The 13,679-nt window shown below is 40.7% G+C and overlaps 1 protein-coding gene across 4 annotated transcripts in view; it reads left to right on the plus strand.

Moving 5' to 3' along the window:
* TMEM131L (transmembrane 131 like) overlaps positions 1-13,679 on the plus strand; it is a 172,376-nt gene that overhangs the window by 42,225 nt on the left and 116,472 nt on the right. The window contains exon 1 of one of the 4 annotated variants that reach the window (XM_053583210.1): positions 8,665-8,938. The exons of the other annotated variants lie outside the window; for them this stretch is intronic. The gene's annotated coding sequence lies outside the window, so the exon portion shown is untranslated. Of the gene's footprint in view, positions 1-8,664; positions 8,939-13,679 lie in introns of those variants that run through there. 4 annotated transcript variants of the gene reach the window in all.

Genomic DNA, 13,679 nt, shown 5'->3' on the forward strand with positions numbered 1-13,679 from the left:
CCAGTACAAATTGATTAATAACTTATTTCATTGGTTTCCTTGAACTGAAGGATGTGATTTAGTGTTTTGCTTTCAATGGCTTCTATTAAATGAGTTAAAAAGAGGGTGCTTTTTTATTTGTGTAGAACTCTATGACTGTGTTGCTTTTTAGTTGTTAATAATACATTGTAAAGGTTAAATAGATTTTGTCTTAATCTAAAAATTAGAAATATACCTCATCCCTCCACAATTGAAAACAAGTTTTAATACTTTCATTCAGTGATTCTCAGCCCTGACCCACAGTGTAGAATTGCTGGGGAGCTTTTAAAAAACTACTGATTGTACTGGCCTCCCCTAAAGTAATCAGAATATGGGCAGCCAGGGTTGAAAACTGCTGGGTTGGGATTGCTTTTCTAATAGGATGGCAGCTGCTTTTATAGTGCTCTGGTTTTGATGTTGCTAGGTGGAATATGATCTGTGAGGAAAGGGACTCTAATGTTCATTTTGTGGAAGGCTAAATTTTAATTTAAAAATGAAAGCACATAGACTTTGAACCTAACTCTCATTGTGAAAGCATATGTGTATGAAGCAGCCCAAGTAATATCAGACTTTGGATAATTAAAAAAATAATCCTTATCTTGTGTTTCTCTTTGATCTTGAGGTCTGTCCCTGCCAGTGACTTGAAGTTGCACACCTGGTGGTACTTGAAGACTTTTCAAGGGACATAGAGGCATCGTTTAAAGGGAATCAGTTGCTGATCCTTATATCTTGAGTGTAATCAATTCTAAAATTGACCTTCCTGAGAAAGTACCTGTGGCCCAGGTGGCCTGTTGGTTCTCCTTTCACACCCCCTCTTTCAGAATTACCGTTCTTGAAAAGGAAGACACACCTCTCACCTACCCCTAATCATCAGGATGCAGGGGGCTAATTAAAATATTGCTGTGGTCTCTAAGAAAGTGAATGACCTGAAGAGCCTTTTGCAAATAAGTTTCCCATTGCTTTCATTAAAATCGAAAGACACCTTAATTGAGTGAGTGGTCAGCTAATGATTAAGTCTTAAATCCATGGACAGACATTGTTCTTTGTTAGAAGAAACCTTTTTCCATCTACCTGTTTATTTTTTCTGTCTACTTACTTACAAGAACACATTTTCTCAATGCCTGCCTCTGCATAAGCTACACAGGATAATCGATTTCAAATAGAATCTTGTCTCATTCCAGTAATAATAATCTGCAAATCATAACCTAATTAGAGAGAAAGTCCCATCTGTCTTATTAAGGCATGCATTTCCAATGGAATTACATTTACATTGAGTAACTTAACAGTTTCTTCTGGCCAATTTCACCCTTAAAAGAATAATTTAACTCAATTTGAAAGTTAAAAGTTTGAAGAAATTTTTAATACTGATTTTTATGGTTAAATATACCTATTACATTTGTTCACAGATTTTTGGTGGCGAGAAGTAGAATAGCCTTCCAAGCATAAAAGTAATAGGATTGGAATACTGTGGGGGAAGTGGAATGAAACGATGAGAGTAAGGAGAAAGGGAAATGGTGTACAATTTCTGGCTCTTAAAAAGTTTGTTCATCTATTTTTTAAAATGGATTTTGAGTGTGGGAAATGGTTATGGCATTTAGAACAGATATGTCAGAAATTATATTTCTTTCCAGTCATTTAAAATTGTAATGTGAAATTTTGAATGTTAACTTAAAAATGTGTAAAAGAGCCTATAGTTGTTCCAGATCCTTTTTGGGGTTATGCAAACAAAAATGTGAAGAACCCTGGGCAAAGGCTATCATGGGGGCAGGGATGAGGAGGAGCCCAGTGAGCATGTATTTATTTATTTCTTCAGTTAAAATTCCTGGAAAGATGAACTGATTGGAATATTTTAAAACTGTGGCACCATTTTAACTTTCATATGACATCTCAAATACACACTTTTTTTCCCCTAAGATCACTTTTACAGAACTTTTCCTCTTCCCTGTGCTTCTGTCCATGCCATTCCTGATACCTAGAGGTCTTCTGCCTTGTTACTCTTTTTTTTTTGAGACAGTCTCACTATGTCGCTCTCTGTAGAGTGCGTGGCATCACAGCTCACAGCAACCTCCAACTCTTGGGCTTAAGCGATTCTCCTGCCTTAGCCTCCCAAGTAGCTGGGATGACAGGTGCCTGCCACAGTGCCCAGCTATTTTTTAGTTGTAGTTGTCATTGTTTGGCAGGCCTGGGCTCGATTCGAACCTGCCAGCTCCAGCGTATGTGGCTGGGCGCCCTAGCTGTTTGAGCTACAGGTACCAAAAGTATAAAAATAAAAAGTGCCTTCTGCCTTGTTATTCTTTATTATTTTATGCATACAGGCTATTTACATGATCACTTGGCACTAATGAAGTTTTACACCTTCATCTTTTGCTAATATTCTTTTTTCACGTGTTGGTTTTAGCCTTCAAGGAATCAGGTGTCAGTGGAGCTCTCGAGTAGGGTGAAGGTATTCTGTCTAATCTAGCCTTACTGCTTGCAAGCTGTTTGAATTTACAGGTGCTTTGCAGATTGTCACGTTAGCCTAAGGGGAGTAGGGTGGGAATTGGTATTTGCCTTTTTGGTTGTCATTGCCAGAGTATGTTTATATAGTAGAGAAAACTGTGAGAGACTACGTGTAATAAACCTATTTCTGTTGGTTCAGGGTCTTTAAGTAGGATAGGCGCTCTACCCTGATTTTATTTTTTTGACAGTTTTGAAAAAATGTATTAAAAATATTTATCAAATGAGTAAACTGAAGATTGAAATAGGGCAGAAGCTCAGTTTTCTTTTCACATTTTTTAGCAGGGTAGGTATTAGAGAAACCATATAGTTAATCTTGTTTTCTTAACTTACTCTGCATAGGGATGCAGACACTGTCATAACATGAAAATATTTAGTAATGAATGTAACACTTATAAAATTGGTCTCTATTCAAATGAGTCTTCCTCCAGAGATGTTGGCGTGGATGTGGAGAAAAGGGAACACTTCTACACTGCTGGTGGGAATACAAATTAATACATTCCTTTTGGAAAGATGTATGGAGAACACTTAGAGATCTAAAAATAGATCTCCCATTCAATCCTATAATTCCTCTACTAGGCATATACCCAGAAGACCAAAAATCACATCACAACAAAGATACTTGTACCAGAATGTTTATTGCAGCCCTATTCATAATTGCTAAGTCATGGAAAAAGCCCAAGTGCCCATTGATCCACAAATGGATCCAGTTACAACCTAAGAATAGGGGGAAAGGGAGGGGGGAAAGGGAGGGGGATTGGTGGGATTACACCTGCGGTGCATCTTACAAGGGTATATGTGAAACTTAGTAAATGTGGAATGTAAATGTCTTAGCACTGTAACTGGGAAAATGCCAGGAAGGCTATGTTAACCAGTGTGATGAAAATGTGTCAAACGGTCTATGAAACTAGTGTATGGTGCCCCATGATCACATTAATGTACACAGCTATGATTTAATAAAAATAACAAAAACAAAAAAAAAAACAAATGAGTCTTCCTATTTAATACTAGCTTCTGTTCCTCCCATTTCCCATCTAGTCTGTAGCCAGTGTCATTAACTTGGGAATTGAAGAAAAGAAAATTGACACGGATGATATGTTTGATGCTTCAAAAGAAGATGGTTTAAATGTCTAAGCACTTAGGAGATACTCTTGTGAAAATGGGGTTCTTAAGTATTTTAGCAAAAATTACCTGTCTATGACTCTGTGTCCCTCTCTACACTATCTCAAGCTAGCTTACAATTTTGTCGAGAACTACACTAAAAATTCTTGATTCTTGCTTCATTCTTTGTCCTTTTGAGACTTTGGACATGGCTGGGATTGTAACAACATTTATTGAATATTAAACACTTATTTTCATAACTCAGTCTTATTTTTAAAGAAACTCTCAGATAAATCTCATTCCTTCCCTCTCCCCTCCAGGATTGTGGATTTTATGTGGATTCCTTTGAGCAGCTTTTTTTGAGGTACCAATTTTCCCTCAGGTACTACATAGCACAGGCTTTGGAATCATAAACTTTGGTTCAAATTCTGGCTCAGCCTCTTGCCCTGGGTGACCTTACCCAAATAAATCTCTGCAGGCTTTGATTTCCTCCTCTGTAAAACAAGACCAATGCTGGCACCTTTTCTAGAGGGTTGTTGAGCGGGCTTGAGGGCTTGAAGCACATGAAGGTCATTGTGTGAGGTCTGTGCAATATCACCTACTCCCTTACTGGACAGAGGCTATCACGAATCATTTACCATGTTTCTCTTGGATCTCAGTTGCTTTTCACTTGGCATTTGTCTCTGCTGAGAAGAGGATTGCTTTTTAAATGATGAGAAATGACTCAAGCATGTGTGGTGATGTAAGTAGGAGGGCATGTTTTGCTTTTCAAAATAGAGATAGTGTTTTCTATTATAAAGGTTATAATCATAATATCTAATTATCGAGTGTTTGCTTTATGCTGGATACTCTTTACAGCCCTCTACAAATGGCTTCTTATGTAATCATTCAGTAAAACTGTGAGTGAGTACCATTAAGACAGGCACCGTTTCTATCACCTTTCATAACAGGGAACCAAAGTTAGTACTCATGCAAGCTTGCCTAGCTGACATATCTGTTGTTAAAATTTCTCTTAAGAAAATATACATAAAATATAAAGAACATTAAAACCACTGCAAAATACAGAGATGGCTTTTGTATTTTAAAAAAAAGTACAGCTTTGATGGGATACCACTCCCCAATCACACCAATCCCCATTTTGTTAATTCATTTTTATTTAATTTTTTAGTTTTTTTTAGAGACAGAGTTTCACTTTGAAACTTTTGGTAGAGTGCTGTGGCATCACAGCTCACAGCAATCTCCAACTCCTGGGCTTAGGCAATTCTCTTGCTTCAGCCTTCCAAGTAGCTGGGACCACAGGTGCTCGCCACACGCCCAGCTGTTTTTTGTTGCAGTTTGGCTGGGGCCAGGTTTGAACCTGCCACCCTTGGTATATGGGACCGGCGCCCTACTCACTGAGCTACAGGCGCCGCCTATGTTAATTCATTTTTAAAAGCATACAATTCAGTGGTTTTCAGTGTATTCACAGTGTTGTAACCATCACCACTATTTAATTTCAGAAAATTTTTATCAACGTAAACCATACCCAGTAGCAGTCCCTTCCTACCCCTGCCACTGTATTGTCTGGCAACCATTAATCTACTGTCTCTGTAGATTTGCTTATTCGGAGTAGTTTGTATACATAGAATTGTACAGCATGCGGCCTCGTGGGACTGTCTTCTTTCATTTACCTTAATATTTTCAGGGTTTATCCACATACTGGCATATATCAATTCTTTCTGTTGAAAATAATTTTCCACATTCGGAACATTACAACATTTTGTTCATCAACCCAATGTACATTTAGGTTGTTTTCAGTTTATTATGAATAATCTATTAACACACTTGTGTGCAGTTTTTTTTTTTTTCGAGACAAGAGTCTGCCTAGGCTAATGTGCTGTGGCCCTCAGCCTAGCTCACAGCGCCCTCAAACTCCTGGGCTCAAGAGATCCTCATGTGGTAACCTCTTGAATAGCTGGGAGTACAGGTGCCCCTAAAGATCCAGCTAAATTTTCTATTTTTAGTAGAGATGGGGGTCTTGCTCTTGCTTAGGCTGATCTTGAGCTACTGAGCTCAGGCAATCCATCTGCCTTGGCCTCCAGAGTGCTGAGATTATAGGCCTGAGCCACCGCGCCTGGCCTTTTGTATGTAGGTTTTTGTGTGCATATGTTTTCAATTCTGTTGGTTATATACCTAAGAGTGGTATGATTGGTTTATGTGGTAACTCTGTGTGTAACATTTTGAGCAACTATTTTCCAAAGTGGCTGTACCATTTTACTTTCTTGCCAGCAGCGTTTGAGAATTCTGCTTTCTCTGTATTCTCACCAGTACTTACAGGCTGACTTTTATTAGAGCTGTGCTAGTGGGTGTGAAGTGGTATCTCATTGTGGTTTTGATTTGCATTCTCTAATTACTAGTTCTGTGAGCATCTTTTCATGTGCTTATTAGCCATTTGCATATATTCTTTGGAGAAATGTCTGTTCAAATCCTTTGTCCATTTTAAAATAGATTAATTACATTCCTTTGAGTTGTATACTGTAAGGTTTTAATGTCTCCTTTCAGACTTTTTTGTATTAATATAGGATATTATTTTTATCATCTATTTTTAATGGGATTATATGACACATACAATTTCATAACTTGCTGGGGTTATTTTTCTTTTCTTTTCTTTTCTTTTTTTTTGAGACAGACTCACTTTGTTTCCCTGGGTAGTATGCTGTGGCCTCATAGCTCACAGCAGCCTCAAACTGTTTGGCTCAAACAGTCCTCTTGCCTCAGCCTCCTGAGTAGCTGGGACTGCAGCTGCCCACCACAACACCCAGCTGTTTTTTCTGTTTTTAATAGAGATAGGGTCTCACTTTGCTCAGGCTGGTCTTGAACTCCTAAGCTCAGGTGAGCCACCCTGCCTGGCCATAACTTGTGTTTTCAACTTAATATATCCTAACCATCTTCCTGTGTCTTTATCTAATTACATCACTTCTGCTGACTGCCTTGTAGTTCATTATATGAATGTTTCAGGATTTAAAATTTAATTCTTTATATATGAAATTTATTTGAAAGGGGAAAAAAAATCACACTGCTTCTACATTTTGACTGCTTATACAGTCATTTCTTTAGGCTACATTACTAGGATTAGACATGCTGGACCAAAAAGTGGGCATGCTTAACGCCTTTAAAAAGTATTCCCAAATTGCCCTTCAGTAAAGTTGTTGCAGTCAAGCTCTTACACTAGTGTCTTAAAATTGTCAGTTTCTTCACAAACTTCGCAGCACTGGCTACTGGTATTTTTGTTCATTTTTTAAATTTTAATGTGAGCAGCCCAAATTGGTATTATATTCCTCTTTGAGTTTGCGTTGATGTCTTCTTTGCCTCCACCATTGGAATTCCTGTACCTGGAGTTCACTTCCCTGGCCTCCTCCCTGGATATCTCTTAATCTAGGATGCTTTTCCTACTCCTTCCCTCACCTGCAGGGACACAAACACGTTCTCTCATCCTCACTTGCATAGGTCTTCTCCAAGGCCCTGGGAGTGTTCCTAGGAATGCTTTTTAGAAGATTGTGCTTTTTATTAATTTTTCAAAAGTAATACATATTGTCTTTTTTTTTTTTCTCTTAAACTACTTAAAATATTTCCTTGTTCTCCTCCACATAAGATTCAAGTCCTACAAAACCTTGGTCTGCCTGTGCCTGAGACATACTAGGTGTTGATTATAATACTGAATTGAATGGAATCCATTAAGTTTAGTGCTTATTAGCTTTCCCATTACTTAGGCCAGAAGCCTTTTGTTTATCTGAGACTTGGTAATGTAGCAGGCTTATGAAAAATATGGTAGCCATGTAAGAAATACTCTTTGGAGAATTTGCACAGTTAGGATTACTGTGGTGTGCATTGTGTGTATTTTTGTAGTCACATGTTTTCAAGCCATACTAACGGGAAAGCAAAATATCTATTTTGCTGCATTCCTGATTTTCTGTGATAGCCCAGTTGAATTATTCAGTGCCCATGTAGCCCCTTTCTTAACTCTGATTTTACCTTCTCAAAAGCCCTTACACTGGGTAGGAGTCTTTCTTTTTCTTTTTTTTTTTTTTTTGAGACAGTCTTACTTTGTTGCCCTGGGTAGAGTGCTGTGGCGTCACAGCTCACAGCAACCTCAAACTCTTGGGCTTAAGAGAGTCTCTTTCCTTAGCTTCCCAAGTAACTGGGACTATAGGCACCCACTACAATGCCTGGCTTTTTTGTTTTTTTTGGTTGTAATTATCTTTGTTGTTTGGCAGGCTGGGGCTGGATTCGAACCTGCTAGCTCTGGTGTATGTAGCTGGTACCCTAGCTGCTGAGCTACAGGTGCTGAGTCTTTTTTTTTTTTTTCTTTTGAGACAGAGTCTTTGTTGTTTTGTTGCCTTTGGTAGAGTGCCATGGTATCATCATAGCTCACAGCAACCTCAAACTCTTGGGCTTAAGCGATCCTCTTGCCTCAGCCTCCCAAGTAGGGAGTGGCGGGGACTACAGGCGCCCGCCACACTGCCTGGCTATTTTTAGAGATGGGGTCTCACTGTTGCTCAGGCTGGTCTCAAACTCCTGAGCTCAAGCAGTCCACCACCTCAGTCTCCCAGAGTGCTAGGATTACATATGTGAGCCACTGCACCTGGCATTTTGTAGGAGTCTTTTGGACCCTATTTTTATGACTTGAAAATTTGCCCAACTTGAATGACAGGGGATTTGTTTACTAGTTTTCTTTATTTCCTAAACCCACTATAAGTTTATCTTTTATAGTGGAAAAAAAAATTAATTTTTTTTTTTGCAATTTTTGGCCTGGGCTGGGTTTGAACGTGCCACCTCCAGCATATGGGGCCAGCACCTTACTCCTTTGAGGCACAGGCGCCATCCAAATCCAGTGAACTTTTTTCGTTGAACAGAAAAATTTCTGACTTAGTGAGAACAGAGACTTGGAGAATGAGAGTGAACATGCAGGGCTTTAATGTGAGTCCAGCCAGGTTTATGTTTAGATTGGAGGTTGAGTTCAGTCAGCAGGTGTTTGGGTTCTCACAGTCACTAGAACTACCTGTTCTGTGCCCTGTGATTGTTGCACTGAATGCTAACATAAAAAGCTTTCCTTTCCTGAGCACCTTTGGCTGGCCGTGTGGGATGCAGCTGAGCATTTCAAAAGACATGTTTTTGGTGTAATAGAAAGCTGTGGCAGACCCAAAGAGGATCGAGGTCTGTGAAAATAAGAAGCGGACGCCACGGGCCGAGAAACTACCCTGTTTCCCCGAAAATAAGACTTATTTTAAGGTGTGCTCCCAAAGATGCGCTAAGTCTTATTTTCAGGGGACGTCTTATCTTTCCTGTAAGTAGGTCTTATTTTCAGAGGATATCTTATTTTTGGGGAAACAGGGTATCAGTGGAATAGAAGAATTTGAAAACATAGTGAGTAAATTAGTGTTTTGGTCTTGGCATTAGATTATCCTTGAGAAAAAAATGTGTATAACAAGTGTGATGTGTTTGATGTCACAGGGTAGGGGGGATAGAGATTCTACGCAATCATACACGGAATGGGAACATTGAGTAAGTTATTGAGAAATTTCCTATTGATTAAAATCATGTGTGACAATTTAAAAACGAAATGATAGGCTTGTGTATATGTTGGCTGACTGTAAAAATCAATAGCCTCACTTGATGTTCAGATTCCGTTTTCTCCCTAGGATGTATCAGAACCTGATTTTCAGCTTTGCCATTGAATGTATTAACTCTGGGGATACTGGCGCTGATTTCTTAGCTGAGGCCACATGGTGCCTCCTCCTTCCTGTTTGTCCCATGTCAGTGCAGGCACTGTTAAGAAGTTAGCTGTTGGGGCCTTGACATTTCCTTGGTGTATCCTAAACACTTGAACACTGTTCTTACATTTCCTCAGACGTGTTTCTTTATGTGTAATACTTTTCTCCCCACCTTCCTGGGGGCGAGGGGAAATCCTCTGTGCAAAGGTCTTGTTAAATCAGTATTGTGATACAGCCTTGGGGAAAATGAGAAATCCCGTGAGCCTTGGGGAAAATGAGAAATCCCGTGAGCCGTGGGAACCTGCCGGTGAGCCAGGGAGATGTTGGCCCTGTGGGGTGGGTACTTTCTGTACTTGGAGATTTGGTAGGGAAAGTTCTCTGAGATTTCAACAGCAGTTGTTCTGTTGTCATGTGTAAATATTTTCTTTCTGAGTTCCTTGCGTGGGGCCAGTGTTCAGTGAACACTGCTGAAAAATTATTTAGTGCCTGAGCGTACTTTTTTTTTTTTTTAGTCAAAGACTTTGTACTCAAATTCAGATAAAAGGATCTCTCACTTTTTCTTTCTGCTACAGATACTGTGAAGTGTTAAACATTGGGTGACTTTAACACCACAGAAGAAAAGCTGGGGTAAAGGGATAGAGGTTCTTTACCTTGCCATGTAAAGGGGTTGGCACTTTCTTACCTGTTAGCCAGCACATTGAGGATAAGGAGACAACCAGTCTTAAACTGTAACACGTGTAAAGCAGATATGTGCATTTAGTACGCAGGTAATTTGGATAATTTCGGAGGTAAGGATGAAGGAAAACGGGCCCCTTGGACAGCAGGATCAGGTGCTGTCATACACCCCAGCAGAACTGAGGGGCAAATCAGGCTTTGAGACAGGAATTTACTCTGCATTTCTAGGAAGAAGGTCTGTGGCTTTTTTCTTTTTTGACACCAGAGGACCCTTGGAAGAACCTGCAAAGTATCTTGTGTGTGAGAAAAAGGATTAGATGCTATGGACAAATAGGGAAGTTTGCTGGTCCTTGACCGCAGGGAGTTCACAGATTTATACACATGAAAACAGAACCACTGAGATGAAGCCCAGCGCATATTAAATGCCAAGCAAATGGTACATGCAAAGCCAGTCGCTCAAGGAAAGACCCAGAAATCCATAAGGGCCTGCGGTGAGGACCTCCATGTGGACTTGCTTCCCCATCTGGCTGGCATTTGGGGTCGGGGGCCTTTGAAGGCTTTGCACGAGAGTCCATCATTTTACTTAAGATCCAGGAGGAAGATTTTTATATTAGACTGAAAAGTTAGAGTGCTCAATTGCATACATCTTAAAGATAGACGACTAGTTGTGAATATTTTTCATACTTTCGGCAGGAAACAGGGAAGGGCCCAGCTCCTCAGTGCAGTTCATTTTCCTCTGCTGGGAGTTCAGAGAGCAAAGATTGAAAACGGCCAGTGAGTGGTTAACTGAGGCCCGCTCTGTGCTCTGCTGTGTCCTCTCCTCTCCTGGTAATGCGTGGGTTTGCTAAGGAGTAGTTATTTAATTTCTGTGATGCAGGTGGGTGTGCCAGGGATTCATGATCAGAATGGATTCATTACTAAATGTAAAGAGTTGTTGGAGTACTACTTAAAAGTATTTTTTTGTTTAGAATTAGTTAACAAGGGCGGTGCCTGTGGCTCAAGGAGTAGGGCGCCGGTCCCATATGCTGGAGGTGGTGGGTTCAAACCTAGCCCCGGCCAAAAAAAAAAAAAAAGAGTTAACGGGAAGGCAGGGGGACCCTTTCATGGAGGTAGCTATAGCTTCTGCTTTTTCAGTCAAGGTCTTTGGATTCATCACTAAAATAGTGCCTGGCATTGATAGAGCAGGTGCTCGGTGCATCTGTGTGGAAGGGAGTGAGGCAGGCAGTGACTTGCCATCCTCCTTGGGAAGCCTGCTCTTTGTGAGATTTTCGGGAGGGGGCAAGGTAAGTTTACCTTGGGGAGCAGCACTGCCCACAGGTTGGGGTACATAGACTTTATGTAATCGGGGGCCTTGTTTCATCACATGCGCAATAGGGGTAGTACCTGTTTTTCTGGGCTTGTGGGAGGATGGAGATAGCACAAATACATACATGTTGGGGTTCACTGAATGGTGTTGATGGCTGTGTTGGGGATAATGGTGCTGATATTATTGGGAAGGAGGGGGTGACTTTTTTCCAGGGAGAATTCTGAGTCTTGGCCTTCTAGGCAGGACTGTCCCGTATGTTCTATCCTTATTGTTCTACTTAGGAAATTAGTATCCATTACAACCTACTAGAACCATTGTGCTTTGCTGTGTTGTTAAATACAGATGGACCTTGTTTTAGACCAAATACGTTCCTGAGGACTATTCTTTTTCTTTTTATTTTTTTAAGAATTGGGGTAAGACATGCATAACAAAATTGACCTTTCTGACTTTTTCTTTTTTTCAGACGGGGTTTTCTTCCGTTTCCTCGGTAGAGTGCAGTGGTGTCAGCTTACATCCACATCAAATTTCTGGGCTCTAGTGATCCTACTGCCTCAGCCTCCTGAGTAGCTAGGATTACAGGCGAGCACCACCATCCCCAGCTAAGTTTTCTATTTTTAGTGGAGATAGGGTCTCGCTCTTACATTTGTGTCTGAATTCCTGAGCTAAAGTGATCCTCCTGCTCAGCTTCCCAAAGTGCTGGGATTATAGATGTGAGCCACTGCCACTAGCCCTTTTTGACCACTTTTAAGTGTACAGGTCAGTGGCATTAAGCACATTTACTTTATAGAGCAGCCGTCACCATCATCCATCTCCAGCAATCTTTTTTTCTTGGAAGACTGAAACTCTGTGCCCATTCACCACTAACTCCCCATCCCTTGCTGCTCCCAGCCCCTGGCACCACCCTTTTACTTCTCTCTGTGGATTTGACTATTCTGTGTACCTCATGTGAATAGACTCAGACTATATTTTGGGACTGGCTTATTTTACTTAGTGCAATGTTTCTTCAAGGTTCATTGGTGTTGTTACATGGTTCTTTGTTTTTTATATCTTGTTTTTATTACAGAAGAAACACATGTCTATATTATAGTGTTTCAACAATATATAGAAGAAGAAAAAGATTCCGTGATTCCCATACCCAGCCAGCCTCTTGTTATTTTGGTGCATGTGCTTCTGCGGAGACCGTGTCTGAGAGCAGAAGAGTTGAGAGTAAAATCCTGCATGTCTCGTACTAGGGCCTCTGGTTTCTCTGAGGATGAGGGAACTGTTGTTGTTTGAGACAGTGTCTTATTCTATTGTCCAGCCTAGGGTGTAGAGGTGTCATCATATCTTAACAGCAGCCTCAAACTCCTGGGCTCTAGTGATCCTCCTGCCTCAGCCTCCCAAGCAGCTGTGACTATGGACAAGCGCCAACACACCAAGCTAATTTTTCTATTTCTGGTAGAGACAGGGTCTCACCTTTACTCATGCTGGTCCCAAACTCTTAGCCTCAAGCAATCCTCAAGGGACTATAGGAGTGAACAACCACCCCACCCCAGTTAATTTTTCTGTTTTTTTTGTTTGTTTGTTTGTTTTGTAGAGACAGGGTTTTGCTTGTGCTTAAGCTGGTCTTGAACTTCTGGCCTCAAGCAGTTCTTTTGCTTCAGCCTTCCAAAGTGCTGGGATTACAGGTGTGAGCCAGTGCACCTGCCCTGAATATACATTTTGAAAAGAGTGAGAAATCAAGCGTGGGTCCTTGTTACACCAAAGGGGAGGGGGGGAGACATGTAGAGTAGTGAAGTGGGAACCCTCAACCGCCCTTTACAAAATGGGACGTTCCCATCTTTGAAGCTTGAACTTGTGGGTTTCCAGTTCCTGTTTTGCGTGCTTTTAATTTCAACTTTCTAAGTTTGCAAGTTCTAAGTTCTTAAGTTCATAGTAAATAGTCTTAGCTTTCGTTATGTGCAAATGTTAGGAGACCTCAAAAGGTCTCTTTCCTTGGAGGTGTGGGGTGGGGTTGACGCTCCATGTTGGTGCTGGGGAAGGAAGTCAGCAGGTGGAAGTTGAGGTGGGGGCCAGCCCTCTGGGCTCAGGGACTCTTCTGGGTGTGGCTCTTCCAGGAAGATTGCCCCTCCCCCAAACCTGAGCTACTTCTGCCAGAACCTTTGGTGTTTTACCTAGCTAGTTCTTTCTTATCTTACTTGTCTCCACTCAATGAGCTGGAGCTCTTTAAGAATGAGATCCTTCAGCAAGACATGATTGCAAGAGGGACTTTACCTAACAATTGCAATCAGTGTAACCTGGCTTATTGTACCTTCAATGAATCCCCAACAATAAAATAAATAAATAAATAAAAA

Source organism: Nycticebus coucang, chromosome 1, assembly GCF_027406575.1.
Source record: "Nycticebus coucang isolate mNycCou1 chromosome 1, mNycCou1.pri, whole genome shotgun sequence".
Classification (NCBI taxonomy): domain Eukaryota; kingdom Metazoa; phylum Chordata; class Mammalia; order Primates; family Lorisidae; genus Nycticebus; species Nycticebus coucang.